Here is a 17536-nt window from a genome sequence, read left to right as displayed (position 1 = left end):
AAGAAGCACAAGCTGGAATCAAGATTGCCAGGAGAAATATCAATAACCTCAGATATGCAGATGACACCACCCTTATGGCAGAAAGTGAAGAAGAACTAAAGAGGCTCTTGATGAAAGTGAAAGAGGAGACTGAAAAATTGGCTTAAAGCTCAACATTCAGAAAACAAAGATCATGGCATCTGGTCCCGTCACTTCATGGGAAATAGATGGAGAAATAGTGGCAGACTTTATTTTTTCAGGCTCCAGAATCATTGCAGATGGTGATTGCAGCCATGAAATTAAAAGACACTTGCTCCTTGGAAGAAAAGTTATGACCAACCTAGACAGCATATTAAAAAGCAGAGACATTACTTTGCCAACAAAGGTCCGTCTAGTCAAGGCTATGGTTTTTTCCAGTGGTCATGTGTGGATGTGAGTTTTGACTATAAAGAAAACTGAGTGCCGAAGAATTGGTGCTTTTGAATTGTGGTGTTGGAGAAGACTCTTGAGAGTGCCTTGGACTGCAAGGAGATCCAACCAGTCCATCCTAAAGGAGGTCAGTCCTGAGTGTTCATTGGAAGGACTGATGTTGAAGCTGAAACTCCAATACTTTGACCACCTGATGCAAAGAACTGACTCATGGGAAAAGACCCTGATGCTGGGAAAGATTGAAGGTGGGAGGAGAAGGGGACAACAGAGGATGAGATGGTTGGATGACATCACTGACTCAATGGACATGAGTTTGAGTAAACGCCGGGAGTTGGTGATGGACAGGGAGGCCCGGCATGCTGCAGTCCATGGGATCACAAAGAGTCGGACACGACTGAGCGATTGAACTGAACTGATATACACACAAACCGCATTTTCTCCATTTATCCACTGATGGACACTTAGGTTGCTTCCATGGGTTCAGTTCAGTAGTACTGGAGTGGGTTGCCATTGCCTTCTCCAACGTAAGTTATTACAGAATATTAAGTAGAGTTCCCTGTGCTATACAGTAGGTCCTTGCTGGTTATCTATTTTATATTAATATATAGTAGTGTGTACATGTTCGGAGAAGGCGATGGCACCCCACTCCAGTACTCTTGCCTGGAAACTCCCATGGACGGAGGAACCTGGTAGGCTGCAGTCCATGGGGTCGCTAAGAGGCGGGACGACTGAGCGACTTCACTTTCACTTTTCACTTTCATGCATTGGAGAAGGAAATGGCAACCCACTCCAGTGATCTTGCCTGGAGAATCCCAGGGACAGGGGAGCCTGGTGGGCTGCCGTCTCTGGGGTGCACAGAGTCGGACATGACTGAGGCGACTTAGCAGCAGCAGCAGCAGCAGCAGTGTATATGTTAATCCCAAACTCCTATTTTATTCTTCCTCCCAACGTCCTCCTCCTGACCCTCCCCCTGGCAACCATGAGGCTGCTTTCAAAGTCTGTGAGTCTGTTTCTGTTTTATAAATAGTTTCATTTGTATCTTTTTGGTTTTTAGATTCCATATATAAGTGGTATCATATGATATTTGTCTTTCTCTGACTTTAGTATGATGCTGCACATGGAATTATGTCATTTTTTTCTTATGGCTGAATAATATTCCATTGTATGTATGTGTCATAACTTCTTTTTTTTTCAATTGTTTATTAACTGGCCATATTACAAAAATGATCCTGGTAGATACCTTAGTTCATCCTTCTAATAAGCCTGTTGGTTTGGTCTTCCCTGTTGCCAGCATCTCCACCTTCTACAAAATGGATGGTCTTTTTCTTCATTCCACCTTGTGGAGAAGACAATTTAAAGGGCCACAGGAAGTTGTTTGCTTCTTTGAAACATTTTCCAATGGTATAGATCTCATGAATTAGATCCTCCATGCAGATGATGCCCTATTTGCAAAGAGATCGAGCAATCGATGCGTTATCTGTCAGGGCAATTAGCTTCTTGTTGATTTTGCCATAACTACGCTTGTAGATCAATTCATTTACAGACTTCAGATTTGGATACCCCCATGCAATGTAGGGCTCCACAATGTTAACTGAAGCCTTGTTGAGCTTCACAAAAGTGCCACTGAAGATCTGCTGGAGGTGAAGGAGCTGTAGCACCTTTCGAACCTTCAGGCTCACAGCTTTGATACCTCTGATCCTGATGACAAATGCCAATTTGGGTTCTGCAGGTACATAAAAGTTGCCAGCTTTTCATGCCATCCTAGCCATTCGAATTTCAGTTCTGTACACCTGCCTGTATTCCTTGTGGTAATGCTTAGCTTTTTCATAGATAAGCTTCCTCCTTGCCTTTCGAAGCATCTTTTGGGCAAACTTCTTAGGTGCTTGATCTTAAGCTCTGCGAAATTCTTTCACTTTTTCTTTTCTTTTTTATTTTATTTAATCTTTCACTTTTTCTTAAAGGTTTCTGGCACAGCAGGAACCTTCTTTTTCTCTTCTGCACCCTTCATGGTTCCAGCCAGGGAAGAGGCTACCATAACTTCTTTATTCATCTGTTGATGGACATTTAGGCTGCTTCCGTGTCTTGGATATTGTAAATAGTACTGCAGTGAACATTAGGGTGTATGTACCTTTTTGAACTATGGTATTCTCTGGGTATATGCTCAAGACTGGGTTTGCTGGATCAAATGGTAGTCCTATTTCAGTTTTTTAAAGGAAACTCCATACTGTTCTATAATGGTTGTACCAACTTATTAATACATGCTCACCAACAATGTAGAAGGGTTTCCTTTTCTCCCCACTTTCTCCAGCATTTATTGTTTGTAGACATTTTGATGATGGCTATTCTGACCAGTGTCAAGTGATACCTCACTGTAGTTTTGATTTGCATTTCTCTAATAATTAGTGATGTTGAGCATCTTTTCATGTGCTCTTTGGCCATCTGTATGTCTTCTTTGGAAACATGTCTTTTTAGACCTTCTGCCCATTTTTTGTTTTTTTTGGTATTGAGTTGCATGTGCTCCCTCTGTATTGTGAAGATTAATCTCTTGTTGGTTGCTTCATTTGCAGATATTTTTTCCCATTCTGAGGGTTGTCTTTTCATTTTGTTTATGGTTTCCTTTTCTGTGCAAGGTTTTCAAGTTTAATTAGGTCCCATTTGTTTATGTTTGTTTTTATTTTCATTATTCTAGGAGGTGGATCAAAAAAGATCTTGCTGCAATTTATGTCAAAGAGTGTTCAGCCTATGCTTTCCTCGAAGAGTTTAATAGTATCTGGCCTTACATTTAGGTCTTTAATCCATTCTGAGTTTTGTGTGTGGTATTAGGGAGTGTTCTAATTTAATTCTTTTACATAGAGCGGTCCAGTTTTTCCAGCAACACTTATTGAAGAGACTATTTTTCATCCACTGTATAGTCTTCCCTTTTCTCATAGCTGGGGGCATGGGTTTATTTCTGCACCTTCTATCCTGTCCCATTGATCTGTATTTCTGTTTTTGTGCTGGTACAAACCCACACTGGATTATCGTAGCTTTGTAATATAGGAAGTCAGGGAGCCTGATTCCTCCAGTTCCCTTTTTCTTTCTCGAGATAGCTTAGGCTATTCAGGGTCATTTGTGTTTCCATTTGTTGTTGCTGTTCAGTCGCTCAGCTGTGTCAACTCTTTGTGACCCCATGGACTGCAGCACGCCAGGCTTCCCTGTCCTTCACCATCTCCCAGAGTTTGTTCAAACAGATATCCATTGAGTTGATGATGCCATCCAACCATCTCATCCTCTGTTGCTCCCTTCTCCTCCTGCCTTCCATCTTTCCCAGCATCAGGGTCTTTTCCAATGAGTTGAAGTATTGGAGCTTCAGCTTGTGTTTCCATCCATATTGTAAATTTTTTTTTGTCCCAATTCTGAGAAAAATGCCATTGGTAATTTGATAGAATTTGCATCAGATCTTTAGATTGCTTTGGGTAGTATAGCCATTTCCACAATATTGATTCTTCCAATCCAAGAACACGGGAATCTCTCTCTCCATCTATTTGTTTCACCTTTGATTTCTTTCATAGTATCTTACAGTTCTCTGAATGCAGGTCTCTGGCCTCCTTGAAAGTGAAGTGTTAGTGGCTCAACTGTGTCTTTTCGTGACCCCATAGACTGTAGCCTGCTAGGCTCCTCTGTCCACAGGACTCTCTAGGCAAGAATACAGGGGTGGTTGCCATTTCCTTCTCCAGGGGATCTTCCTGACCCAGGGAGGTTTATTCCTAGATATTTTATTCTTTTTGTTGCAATGGTAAATGGGATTGTTTCCTTAATTTCTCTTTCTGATCTTTTGTTGTTAGTGTATAGCAATGTTAAGAGATTTCTGTGAATTAATTTTTAATCCTGCAGCTTTACTAAATTCATTGATGAGCTCTAGTCTTTTTTAGGGCTTCCCTAGAGGCTCAGATGATAAAGAAACTGCCAAAAATGTAGGAGACCCAGGTTCAATCCCTGGACTGGAAAGAACCCCTAGAGAAGGGAATGGCTACCCACTCCATTGGTAATTTGGAGTGAGTAGACTCCAATGGCTACTCACTCCAGTATTCTTGCCTGGAGAATTCCCTGGACAGAGGAGCCTTCTGAGTGGTTTTTCTGTTGGCATCTTTAGGATTTTCTATGTATCATGCCATCTGCAAACAGTGACAGCTTTACTTCTTTACCAATATAGAGTTATTTTATTTCTTTTCTTCTCTGATTGCCATGGCTCTGATTCCAAAAACTATGCTGAATAACTGTGGTGAGAGTGAACATCTTTGTCTTGTTCCTGGTCTTAGAGAAAATGCTTTCAGGTTTTCACCTTGAGAATAATGTTTGTTACAAGTTTGTTGTATATTCCCTGTTAGGTTCCCTCTAAGCCCACTTTCTGAACAATTTCTTAAATCATAAATGGGTGTTGAATTTTGTCAAAAGCTTTTTATGAATCTAATGAGATGATCATGTGGTTTTCATTCTTCAATTTGTAATGTGGTGTGTCACATTAATTGATTTTGCATATATTGAGGATTTCTTTCATCCCTGGGATCAATCCCACTTGATCATGGTATATGATCCTTTTAATGTGTTGCTGGATTCTGCTTACTAGTATTTTGTTAAAGATTTTTGTGTCTATAATCATTATAATATTTGTCTGTAATTTTCTTTATGGTTGTATCTTTGTCTGGTTTTGGTATTAGGGTGATGGTGGCCTTGTAGAATGAGCTTGGGAGTATTCCTCCCTCTGCAGTTTTTTGGAAGAGTTTCAGAAAGATAGGTGTTAGCTTGTCTCTAAATGTTTGATAGAATTCACCTGTAAAGCCATCTGGTTCTGGACTTGTATTTGTTGGAAGAAATTTTTAAAATCACAGTTTCAGTACTTATGATTGGTATTCATATTTTCTACTTCTTTCTGGTGGCCCCCCTGTGCTGAGCCCTCCTTTGAGCCCCTAAAGCTCCCCTTCTGTGCCAGCTTATCTCCCTGCCTGGGATGGAGCTTCCCCAGGTGCGAGAACCTCGCCTCACCTTCAGCTCCCTGCCAAGAGTTCAGGTCCTGTCCTGCTTTCTTTCCTCCTCCTTTTCCCTTCTTTGGTTACAAGGGGGTCTCTCTTATCCTTTTAGGTGTCTGAGGTCCTCTGCTAGTGTTCAGCAGGTGGTCCATGAGAACTGTTGCAGGGAGAGATGATTCTACATCCTCCTCCTTCCTTGCCTCCTTCCTCTCTTTTCTTTTGCCCTGACTGGTTACGTGGAGGTTATCTTGGCCTTCCAGAAGTCTGAGGTCTTCTACCAGTGTTCAGTAGATGTTCTGTGTGAATCGTTCCACTCATAGATGTGTTTTTGCTGAATCTGTGGGAAGAGAGAAGCTCCATGTCCTGCTTCTCCATCATCTTGAATCCTCCCTCCAAAGTCTCATAGTTTTCAATGTACACATGTCATTGGCCTTCTTGTGTAAATTTACTCCTAATTATATTATTCTTTTGATGCAATTGTCAACTGTGTTTTTTTTTAATTTCTTTGTCTGATAGTTTGCTATTAGTGTGTAGAAACACAACAGATTTTTAATATTTTTGTATCCTGCAACTTTACTGAAGTTTTTAGTTCAAATAGTTTTCTAGCACAGGGTTTTGGATTTTTCTTTATAAAATAGCATTTCATCTGCAAGTAGTGACAGGTTTTACTTCCTTTTCTTAAAAACACAACATGATTATATTTTAATAAAAATTACAATATAAAACACCATAGTAAATTGATGGCAACAAAATATGGTATTTCATTGACATTGCATGACAAATGTTAATATCCTTTAGCCATAAATGAGTTCCTGGAATACTTACTTGTTTCTAATTTGGATGGCTTTTATATCTTTTTCTTGCCTAATTGCCCTGTCTAGAACTTGCAATACTACATTGAATAAAAGTGATGAAAGTTGGGATCCTTATTTTGTTTCTGATCATAGAGGTAAAGCTTTCAGCTTTTCACCATTGTGTGTGATGTTAGCTGTTGGTTTGTCATATGTGGCTTTTTTATGTTGAGATATGTTCCCTGTATACCCAATATGTTGAAATTTTTCCATAAATGTTGAATTTTGTCAAATGCTTTTTCTGCATCTATTGATTATGGTTTTATCTTTCATTTTGATGATGTGGTGAGTGAGTGAGTAAAGTCACTCAGTTGTGTCCGACTCTTTGTGACCCCGTGGACTGTAGCCCACCAGGCTCCTCCATCTATGGGATTTTCCAGGCAAGAATACTGGAGTGGGTTGCCATTTCCTTCTCTAGAGGATCTTCCCAACCCAGGGATCAAACCCAGGTCTCCCGCATTGCAGGCAGACGCTTTAACCTCTGAGCCACCAGGATATCCCCTTGATATTGTGGTATATCACACTAATTGATTTGCAGATGTTAAACCACCCTTGTACCTCTGGAATAAATCCCACTTGAATATGTTGTACAATTATTTTAATGTATTGTTGAATTAGTTTGCTAATATTTTATTGAGGATTTTTGCATCTCTATTCATCAGGGATATTGACCTGTAATTTTCTTATGGTGTTCTTATCTAGATGATTGGTATCAGGGTAATGCTGGCCTTATAAAATGGTTTTGGAAGAGTCCCCTCCCCTCTTTTTTGGGGGAAGAGCTTGGGAAGGACTGGTATTAATTTTTTTCTTTAAATGTTTCGTAGAATTCACCAGTGAAGCCATCTGACCCTGGACTTCTTTTTGTTTGGAGATTTTTGGTTACCAATTCAATCTCCTTACTAGTAATCAGCCACAGATTTTGTCTTGTGATTCAGTCTTGGTAGATTGAATGTGCCTTGGAATATATCCATTTCTTCTAGGCTATTGAATTTGTTGGCATCTAATTGTTCTGTTTCATGAGGCTTTGTGTTTCTGTGTTATCCATTTTAACCATTCTTCTTTCATTTCTGATTTGAGTCCTGTCCTTAGTCTAGCAAAGGTTTGTCAATTTTGTTATCTTTTCAATGAACCGGCTCTTAGATTTACTGGTCTTTTCTATTTTTGTCTTTTCATTTATATCCACTGTGATCTTTATCTCCTTCCTTCCATTAAATTTGAGCTTCTTTGTTCTTTTACTAATTACTTGAGGTATAAAGATAGGGGTTTTTTGTGTGTGTTTTTTTAAGATCTTTTTTGTTAGGACTTCTTTTGCTATATCCCATAAGTCTGACATGCTGTATTTCCATTTTTATTTATATTAAGGTATTTATTTCTCTTTTGCTTGTTTGACCCATTGCTTGTTCAGCAGCATGTAGCTTAGTCTTCACATACTTGTAAATTTTCTGGTTTTCTTATAATTAATTTCTAGGTTCATAATATTGTGGATGGAAAAGATACATTTTAAATCATCTTAAATTTACATAGACCTTTTTTTTTTGACCTAACATATGATCTATCTTGGAGAATAATTCCATGTGTGCTTGATAGGAATGTGTATTCTGTTTTCTGTCTGATCTATCCATTGATGAATGTGGAGTATTAAAGTCCCCTATTATTTGCTTTATATATTTAGGTGCTCCTATGTTGGGTTGTGGGCTTCTCTGGTGGCTCAGTGGTAAAGATCCAGCCTGCCAACATAGGAGATGCAAGTTCGATCCCTGGATCATGAAGATCCCCTGGAGAAGGAAATGGCTACCCACTCCAGTATTCTTGCCTGGGAAATCCCATGGACAGAGGAGCCTGGTGGGCTACAGTCCATGGGGTCACAGTCAGACATGACTTAGTGACTAAACAAACAAAGTTGGGTTGCATAGCTCGTCTCAAATGTTATATCCTTTTGTTGGATTAACCCCTTTATCATTATAAAATAACCTTGTCTCTAGTCTTTTACCATTCCTTCACTTTCAATCTGTATGTATCCTTACATTTGAAGTAAGTATCTTATAGGCAACATATAGATGTATCTTGTCTTTTTATATCTATTCAGCTACTCTTTTGATTGGAGAATTCAGTCCGTTTATTAATAGGTATGTCTTATTATCATTCTGTTCATTGTTTTCTGGCTGTTTTGTAATTCCTCTTGCTCCTCTCTGAAATTTGATGATATCTTGCATTAGCATGCTTAGATTTTCTTCTCTTTATATTTTGTGTGTGTGTGTGTATTTTTTTTTAATGGGTTTTTGCTTTAAGCTACCATGAGGCTTACAAAAAACAACTTATAAGTCTGTTTTAAATTGATAAGTTTGAAAGCATTCTAAAGTTCTTGTTGTCCAGTTGCTTCAGTTGTGTCTGACTGCGTTACCCGATGGACTGCAGCCTGCCAGGCCCCTCTGTCCATGGGATTCTCCAGGCAAGAATACTGGAATGGGTTGCCGCGCCCTCCTCCAGGGGATCTTCCCAACCCAGGGATTGAACCTGTGTCTCTTACATCTCCCGCATTGGCAGGCAGGTTCTCTACCGCTAGCGCCTTGCTAAACCCCTCTAGTGTATTTTTCTCTGCAGTTATTATATTTTTCAGCTCTGTGACTTTTATTGCTACTTTCTTATATTTTCTTTCCTTTGTTGCAGGTCTCACTTTGTGCATCCTGTGTTCTCCTGAACTCATGAGCATCTTTATGACCACTGTTTTGAACTCATCATGAGGTAAATAACTTATCTCTGTATCATTAAGGTCTTTTTCTGAGATTTTTATCTTCTTCCATTTGGAGCATATTCTTCTGTTTATTTTCTTTGACTTTCTGTGTTGGTGTGTGTATGCACTAGAGAAAACAGCCACTGCTTCCTAGTCTGAAGTAGCAACCTCAAGTAAAAGAAAAATTATTGTCCAGCCCTGCCCTAGTTGGTTGTGTTTGTTTAAGGAGCCTATTTTATTCTTAGTGGTTCCCAGAAGGGAGGGTGTTCCTAGACCTGTCAGTGTCCCAGAGGGGAGAATCTGTCTGCTCCCTCTGTACTGAGCCTTGGCGTGATAGCTGGTTAAGTCCTTATTGACCAGGGGATTTTTGCAGAAACTAATTCTGTTACTTGACTAACACTTCGGGGGTTATTACATTCACTAGCTACACCTGACATACCTGTAAATTCTTCTAATTTTTGTGAACTGTAGTCTTCAACGCACTCTTCTGTAGAAGCAAAGGAGTATTCTCCAGCATGGTGAGTTTCACTTTCACTTTCCATATCAGTATCAGTCACTAAGGTTTTTTTTTGTCTTTTTGTTGGTCTAATATTCATATAGTTAGAACTATACTCTGTAGAACTACCATCTTCTAGGACACTAGTATATTTGTTCCTTGGACAACTAGAGAAAGTATCTGCATGAAACTCCCTGATAAATTCATGTTTATAATATACACATGGTTGGAACAAAGGCCTAACAGAGCAAAATGTGAATAATAACAGCAGTCATAAGTTGTAAATGAACTGGACCCTTGATCAGTTTTAAGCTCCAGCAACTTTACATGCTGACATTAATTGTATCACCCTCTGAAAATGTATTGCTATATCTCCATTTGATAATGTTTGGGTAACAAAAGACATATTAATGTATGTCAATAATGTGTTAGGAACTATTTCTTTGCTACTGTCCCATTGAACCTGTGAACATAAGCCTCAATGGCCACAAGAGCCAGGCTATCAAAGGATGTGTCCTCAGGGTGGCAGCCACAAATGCTGGGTCACCAGATATTTATAAGAGCTCCTTTCTCAGAGACTATGGTGAATTGGAGCTGGGAAGACAGAAAGCATGAAGATGACAGTTACCAGCTTCCCTGGTCTTTGCAGAGGACTGCAGTCATCCTCTATGTGTGTGAGAGAGAAGCCTGGCTCACAGGCCACAGCTATGAAGGTAAGTTAAGAGGCTTCCTGTATAGGAGGACTGGGGCTTTTGATTCTCTTGCTTCTCTGCTGTTCCCTGGGGTTAGATAGTTAAAATGTCTTGACTTGTTACAGTCCTGTGGGACCTGTGAGTGTAAGCTCTGCTGTCCACCAGAGCCAGGCAGCCAAGGGATTCCTCTGGATGGCAACTGCAAAAAGCAGGGCATAAGATGACCGCTCAAGCTCTTTCTAGGAGATACCAGTGACTTGGAGTGAGGGACAGTGTAAAGATAGCACCTTCCTACGTCTGTTTTGGAGAGTAAGCCCCTGCACATGTGTTAAATTAGATGCCTGCCTCTTGGGCTGAAGCTTTAAGATAAACAAATTGACCTGTTTCACAGAAAGCCTTGGTATGTTTTAGTTGGCTGCCTCTGCTCTGGGCCCTAGAATGGGTGATTCTGCCTAAGCCCTTTAAGAATTCTATCACCTTCTGAATTTCTTGCACACAAGCCCCAGTGGCTTTCAAAGCTAGAGGTTCTCAGAGTTAGAGAGAACTTGTCTCCCAGGTGGGAGCCAGGAGAAGGAAATGGCAACCCACTTCAGTACTCTTGGCTGGAGAATCCCATGGACGAAGGAGCCTGGTGGGCTACAGTCCATAGGGTCGCAAAGAGTCAGACATGACTGAGCGACTTCACTTTCAGGTGGGAGCCTTAAAAGCTGGGCTTCAAACCCTTTGCTCCTTGGGGACAGGCTGGGAGTTATAAGAGCCCTTCTGATTGTGGGTCCTGGGGATACTGTGTCTCAGTCTCTCCTGCCTACTTTGCAGGAGTTGCTCTGCTAGTTTTAGAAGAAGTTGTTCCATCTGTAGCTAGAGGTTTGCTGTGTCCATGGTGGGAGGTGAGCTGAGGCTCCTCCTGTGTCACCATCTTGAACCAAAACCCTGGGCTGTCTTTTCTGAATGGTTAGTAGAAAGAGAGGGGGAGGATTCAGGCAAGATTCACTCTCAAAGTAATCTGTGTAGGTTAGTCGCTAAGTCATGTCCAACTCTTGTAACCCCATGGACTGTAGCCCTCCAGGCTCCTCTGTCCATGGGATTGCCCAAACAAGAATACTGGAGTGTTTTGCCATTTCCTTCTCCAGGGGATCTTCCTGACCTAGGGATTGAACCCGGGACTCTGGCATTGCAGGCAGACTCTTTACCAACTCAGCCACCAGGGAAGCCTAATCTGTGTCCATTTTGTCAAATCAGCAACATTTCTAGGTTGAAAGTTTGAAAATTTTCAGAGATTCTAGGCCATACAGGATGGTGGTTTAACCCAGTCTTTGCTGGACAGTTACTTGTCTGTTTTTATCCTCTTTGTTATTATGGAATTGTAAGGTTTTCAAACTGTCAGGGCTACATACTAATTCTTTTCTTTATGAAACGAAAGACAGGATAATGTATACCATTTTGCCGAACTGGCAAAATGGCAGCAAAGTGACTATCCACCTGAACAGGCTTCCTGCCAATGGTTACATAGCCTCCCCGGCTTCACCCCACACACCTCTCCAAATACAAACCTGACCATGTTTCTCGGCAGAAGAGACTCACTGGCAAGCACTGCAAGAACTTGTCTACTCCATCGAGCCCTGGGACTTCCTAGAATTGCACTCTGTATGCTCTAGTCACTTGGAACTGCCATCATTCCCAAACAAGCCATGCTACTCCTGACGCCTGTCTGCCTAGAGAACATCTGCCCATCTTCAGAGACCAAGCCTAAGGGGATGCTGTGAAGCCTTATCCGACCGCTTCCCTTCTTTTGTGAACAAAATGCACTCATTTCTCTTGGCCACATAAGTAGGAGTGGAATTGCTGGGGCACAAGGTGAGCAACTGTTCGTTTCAGCAGGCACTTCCAAACAAATCTACACCAAACTGATTGTACCAATGCATAGTTCTGCCAGGAGTTTACAAGTATTCCAACTGCTTTATATCCTCGCCAATCTTTATGGTTAGCATTCTTTTTCATTTCAGTCATTTCGGTAGGTAACGGTGTTTCATCATGCTATTAACTGGCATCTTCCAGATGACTAATAATATTATCTTTTTATGTTTATTGGCCATTTGAATATCCTCTTTAGTGAAGCGCCTGCTCTGTGTATACAGTATGTTCTAGATTCAATTCTTTTTCTTGGATGTATGCATTCTAAATATCATTATCCAGTCTGTGGCTTGTCATCTTACTCTCTTTTTGGTGTCTCTTGATGGGCAGGAGTTCTTTTTTTTCTTTTAAGACTAGTAATAACTTTATAAAAAAAATAAGATAAACATTTTCTATTCCACCCAGCAGCCATTCTGAATCGGAGGGTGAAAGACACATTGAAAAGAGGATTGGATCTCTGAGGACTGTGGGCTGCCAAAAATAGGAGAGAGAAGTAAGCATCCATCATTAAGCTTCCATTTTTTTAAGCATCTTTTTCATTTGAACCTGAGCTTACAAATCACCACAACAAACAAACATTTTGCATAGAAGTACATTTACATATTTAAAGGAACTAGGTTTAATTTTTTACTTAGTGCAGTAAGGCATTTAGGAGCTGGGTTGATTGACCTTTAACACCTATCCTTTATAGAAGTATTTTTTAAAAAAAATATTAATACATTCATATTTGTACAAAACAGGCACTCAAATTACTACTGAATAAATATAAGAAAATCAGAGATACCAAAGGAACATTTCATGCAAAGATGGGCTCGATAAAGGACAGAAATGGTATGGACCTAACAGAAGCAAAAGATATTAAGAAGAGGTGGCAAGAATACACAGAAGAACTGTACAAAAAAGATCTTCACGACCCAGATAATCATGATGGTGTGATCACTCACCTAGAGCCAGACATCCTGGAATGTGAAGTCAAGTGGGCCTTAGAAAGCATCACTACGAACAAAGCTAGTGGAGGTGATGGAATTCCAGTTGAGCTATTTCAAATCCTTAAAGATGATGCTGTGAAAGTGCTGCACTCAACATGCCAGCAAATTTGGAAAACTCAGCAGTGGCCACAGGACTGGAAAAGGTCAGTTTTCATTCCAATCCCAAAGAAAGGTAATGCCAAAGAATGCTCAAACTACCACACAATTGCACTCATCTCACATGCTAGCAAAGTAATGCTTAAAATTCTCCAAGCTAGGCTTCAGCAATACGTGAACCATGAACTTCCTGATGTTCAAGCTGGTTTTAGAGGAACCAGAGATCAAATTGCCAACATCCGCTGGATCATGGAAAAAGCAAGAGAGTTCCAGAAAAACATCTATTTCTGCTCTATTGACTATGCCAAAGCCTTTGACTGTGTGGATCACAATAAACTATGGAAAATTCTGAAAGAGATGGGAATACCAGACCACCTGACCTGCCTCTTGAGAAATTTGTATGCAGGTCAGGAAGCAACAGTTAGAACTGGACATGGAACAACAGACTGGTTCCAAATAGGAAAAGGAGTATGTCAGGGCTGTATATTGTCACCCTGCTTATTTAACTTCTATGCAGAGTACATCATGAGAAACGCTGGACTGGAAGAAACACAAGCTGGAATCAAGATTGCTGGGAGAAATATCAATAACCCCAGATATGCAGATGACACCACCCTTATGGCAGAAAGTGAAGAAGAACTCAAAAGCCTCTTGATGGAAAGTGAAAAAGTTGGCTTAAAGTTCAACATTCAGAAAACGAAGATCATGGCATCTGGTCCCACCACTTCATGGGAAATAGGTGGAGAAACAGTGTCAGACTTTATTTTTCTGGGCTCCAAAATCACTGCAGATGGTGACTGCAGCCATGAAATGAAACGACGCTTACTCCTTGGAAGGAACGTTATGACCAACCTAGATAGCATATTCAAAAGCAGAGACATTACTTGGCCAACAAAGGTCCGTCTAGTCAAGGCTATGGTTTTTCCTGTGGTCATGTATGGATGTGAGAGTTGGACTGTGAAGAAGGCTGAGTGCCGAAGAATTGATGCTTTTGAACTGTGGTGTTGGAGAAGACTCTTGAGGGTGCCTTGGACTGCAAGGCGATCCAACCAGTCCATTCTAAAGGAGATCAGCCCTGGGATTTCTTTGGAAGGAATGATGCTAAAGCTGAAACTCCAGTACTCTGGCCACCTCATGCAAAGAGTTGACTCATTGGAAAAGACTCCGATGCTGGGAGGGATTGGGGGCAGGAGGAGAAGGGGATGGCAGAGAATGAGATGGCTGGATGGCATCACTGACTCAATGGACATGAGTCTGAGTGAACTCCGGGAGTTGGTGATGGACAGGGAGGCCTGGCGTGCTGCAATTGATGGGGTCGCAAAGAGTCGGACACGACTGAGCAACTGATCTGATCTGACATATATAAGATATGTATTTTCATCTCACACGTTTTCTTGGTGTTCGGTCCCTCTATTTAGTATCTTCTGTAATGCTTACCACACTTTCCCAAGATCTGATAATATTACACAAAGGTGGTCCCTGAGGCAGCCCCTCAGATATTTCTTGACTTAAAATTTTTTCATCATTAGATACTGCTACCACTATTCAATAATGCTACAGTCCTCATTTTTCCCCATCAAAACCAAATATAACTGTTTGTATTTATGATTCATAATATTTGTATGTATAAAAGCACCTTAAAGTTCCCTTGATCATAAGCGGTAAGCATTACAGAAATACTCCTTGCCACAGTTTAATGAGGAGATCCTAAAAGTAGCCGAAATGATCAACAACTTAAGAATCCCAATTTTGAAATTAGAATGAAAAAGTGAAGAATACAGACACAAACTATGTGGGACATGATCAAAAGAATATCTTCACTTTGGAGTCTTAGAACAGAGAAGGGATAAAGGGACCGAAATCTTATTCAGAGAAATATTGGCTGAAAAAGACCCAAATCTGAGGGACGAGATAGCCATCTAGGTAAGGGAAGCTCAGAGATAACACCCAAAGAGATCCTCACTAAGACACATTATCATCAACCTCTTAAAAGTCAGGACAGTGAAAGCAGCAGTAGAAAATCGCAACCAGGGAATTCTGATAGAACTGTAAAGCTTTCAGCAGAAACCTTGTAGGCCTAGAGACAGTGGGATGATGTATTCAAAGCACTTAAGCAAACCAAATCTGTCACCCAGAAATGAAGGCGAGATAAAGACCAAACCAAAGCATGAGGGAATTTAATCACCATTAGACCTGCTTCCCAGGTGGCTCTCAGGTGAAAAATCTGCCTGCCAATGCAGGAGACATAAGAGACGTGGGTTTGATCCCTGGGTCAGGAAGACCCCCTGGAGGAAGAAATGGCAACCCACATGAGTGTTCTTACCTGGGAAATCCCTTGGACAGAGGAGCCTGGCGGGCTACAGTCCAGGGGGTTGCAAAGAGTCGGACACAACTGATTATCTGAGAACACAGACCTGCCCTACAAGAAATGCTGAAGAAAGTTCTTCAAACTGAAACAAATTAACATGAAAACATACTGAAATATAATACTGGTAAAGGTGAATACATATAGTCATATTCAAAATACTCAATACTTCAGCAGTGGTGTATAAATCACTTTGATAGCTAGCATATAGGTTAAAGACAACAGTGTTGAATGAAAGTAACCATAGCTGAAACATTATGTTAATATAACTTTTATAAATATAACAATACAGATGTTTAATATATGGGGCTTCCCAGGTGGTGCCAGTGTAAAGAACCTGCCTACTAATGCAGGAGATGTGAGAGACACAAGTTCGATTCCTGGGTCAGGAAGATCCCCTGGAGAAGGGAATGGCAACCCATCCAATATTATGTTAATGTAACATTTATAAATATAAGTTGGGACATCAACATAATCTGAGGGGGCAGGTAAATGGGTGGATCTTTCTTAAGTAATGGAAGGTGTCATAATCATCTATTTTTAGCTGAAAACTATAAAATGTAGTATGAAAGTCTCATGGAGAAGGCAATGGCCACCCACTCCAGTATTCTTGCCTGGAAAATCCCATGGATGGAGGAGCCTGGTGGGCTACAGTCCATGGGGTCGCAAGGAGTCAGACACGACTGAATGACTTCCCTTTCACTTTTCACTTTCATGCATTGGAGAAGGAAATGGCAACCCACTCCAGTGTTCTTGCCTGGAGAATCCCAGGGACGGCGGAGCCTGGTGGGCTGCCGTCTATGGGGTCGCACAGAGTCGGGCACGACTGAAGTGACTTAGCAGCAGCAGCAGCATGTAACCATAGACCAAAACCAGATAATAGATACTAAATGATAAGAAGTAAAGAATCAAAGCAAACTATCTTTTTGCAGTAATCAAATTCACAAAGAAAGACAGCAAAAGGAACCAAGGAATGATAAAACAATCAAATTAACATTGGTGATAGTAAATCTTTAGCTATCAATAATTAATGTAAATGGGCTAAAAATTGGTTAAATGGATTAAAAATAAAACCCATCTGTATCTGTCTACAAGAATTTCACTTAAGCAGTATAGATACTCACAAGCAGAATGTGAAGGGATTAGAAAAGACATTTGAAGCAAATAGAAACCTAAAGAAAGCAGAGGTGGTTGTATTTATATCAGACAAAATAGATATTAAGTCAAAAACTTAACAGGAGACAAGGTCATTATATAATGATGAAGGTGCAATTTATTAGATACATAAACTGTAAAGATATGCACACCGAATATTAGAGTGTCTGAAATATTAAACAATTATTTTAAAATATTATTAAAAGATCTGAAGGGAAAAACAGACAACAATACACCACTTTAAACAGTGGGTAGACTATCCAGGTAGAAAGTCCAGAAGGAAATAATGGACATAAATGATGCTCTACAACACATGGACCTACAGACATATACAGAATAGACTATCCAATAGCAGCAGAACACGCTTCTTCTTGCACACAAAACATTCTCCAGAATAAATCACAATGTCTTAGCAAATTTAAGAAGGTCAAAATTATACCAAGTATCTTTCCCAACCACAATGGTATAAAACTAGAAATTAATACCAGGAGGAGAGCTGAAATGTTCCCAAGTATAATGAAAAACAAATGGATCAAAGAAGCAATCAAAAGTAAAATAAAAAATAGCCTAAAACAAATGAAAATAATAGCACAACATATAAAAACCCATGGGATGCTGCAAAGGCAGTTCTAAGAGGGAAGTTTATAGTGATAAACATCTCAAAGAATTAGAAAGAGAAGAAGAAACTAAGCCCAAATTTAGCAGAAAGGCAATAACAAAGATCAGAGCAGTAATAAATGAAATAGAGATTGATAAGCTAATAGAAGAGATTTACTGAATAATAAATTCAGTAAGTTGTAGGATACAAAATCAATATACAAAAACCTATTGCATTT

At 40.2% G+C, this 17536-nt stretch overlaps 1 protein-coding gene, 1 long non-coding RNA gene and 1 pseudogene across 10 annotated transcripts in view; 1 reads left to right on the top strand and 2 right to left on the bottom strand.

Annotated features, from left to right (window-relative positions):
* The window catches only part of FAM124A (family with sequence similarity 124 member A), a 124322-nt gene that overhangs the window by 19151 nt on the left and 87635 nt on the right, over nucleotides 1-17536 (bottom strand). The window lies entirely within an intron of this gene.
* The window catches only part of LOC129624388 (uncharacterized), a 101415-nt gene that overhangs the window by 71346 nt on the left and 12533 nt on the right, over nucleotides 1-17536 (top strand). For 3 of the 8 annotated variants that reach the window (XR_008700915.1, XR_008700914.1, XR_008700913.1), the window contains 3 exons: nucleotides 8933-9007; nucleotides 10068-10205; nucleotides 11755-11890. This is a non-coding gene — a long non-coding RNA (uncharacterized LOC129624388). The other 5 variants (XR_008700917.1, XR_008700916.1, XR_008700919.1 and 2 more) reach the window with 4 other exon arrangements.
* On the bottom strand, nucleotides 1517-2767 carry LOC129624387 (60S ribosomal protein L7-like; annotated as a pseudogene).

The sequence above is a fragment of the Bubalus kerabau genome, chromosome 12 (genome assembly GCF_029407905.1).
Source record: "Bubalus kerabau isolate K-KA32 ecotype Philippines breed swamp buffalo chromosome 12, PCC_UOA_SB_1v2, whole genome shotgun sequence".
Classification (NCBI taxonomy): domain Eukaryota; kingdom Metazoa; phylum Chordata; class Mammalia; order Artiodactyla; family Bovidae; genus Bubalus; species Bubalus kerabau.
This window is presented reverse-complemented; position numbering and strand designations above follow the sequence as displayed.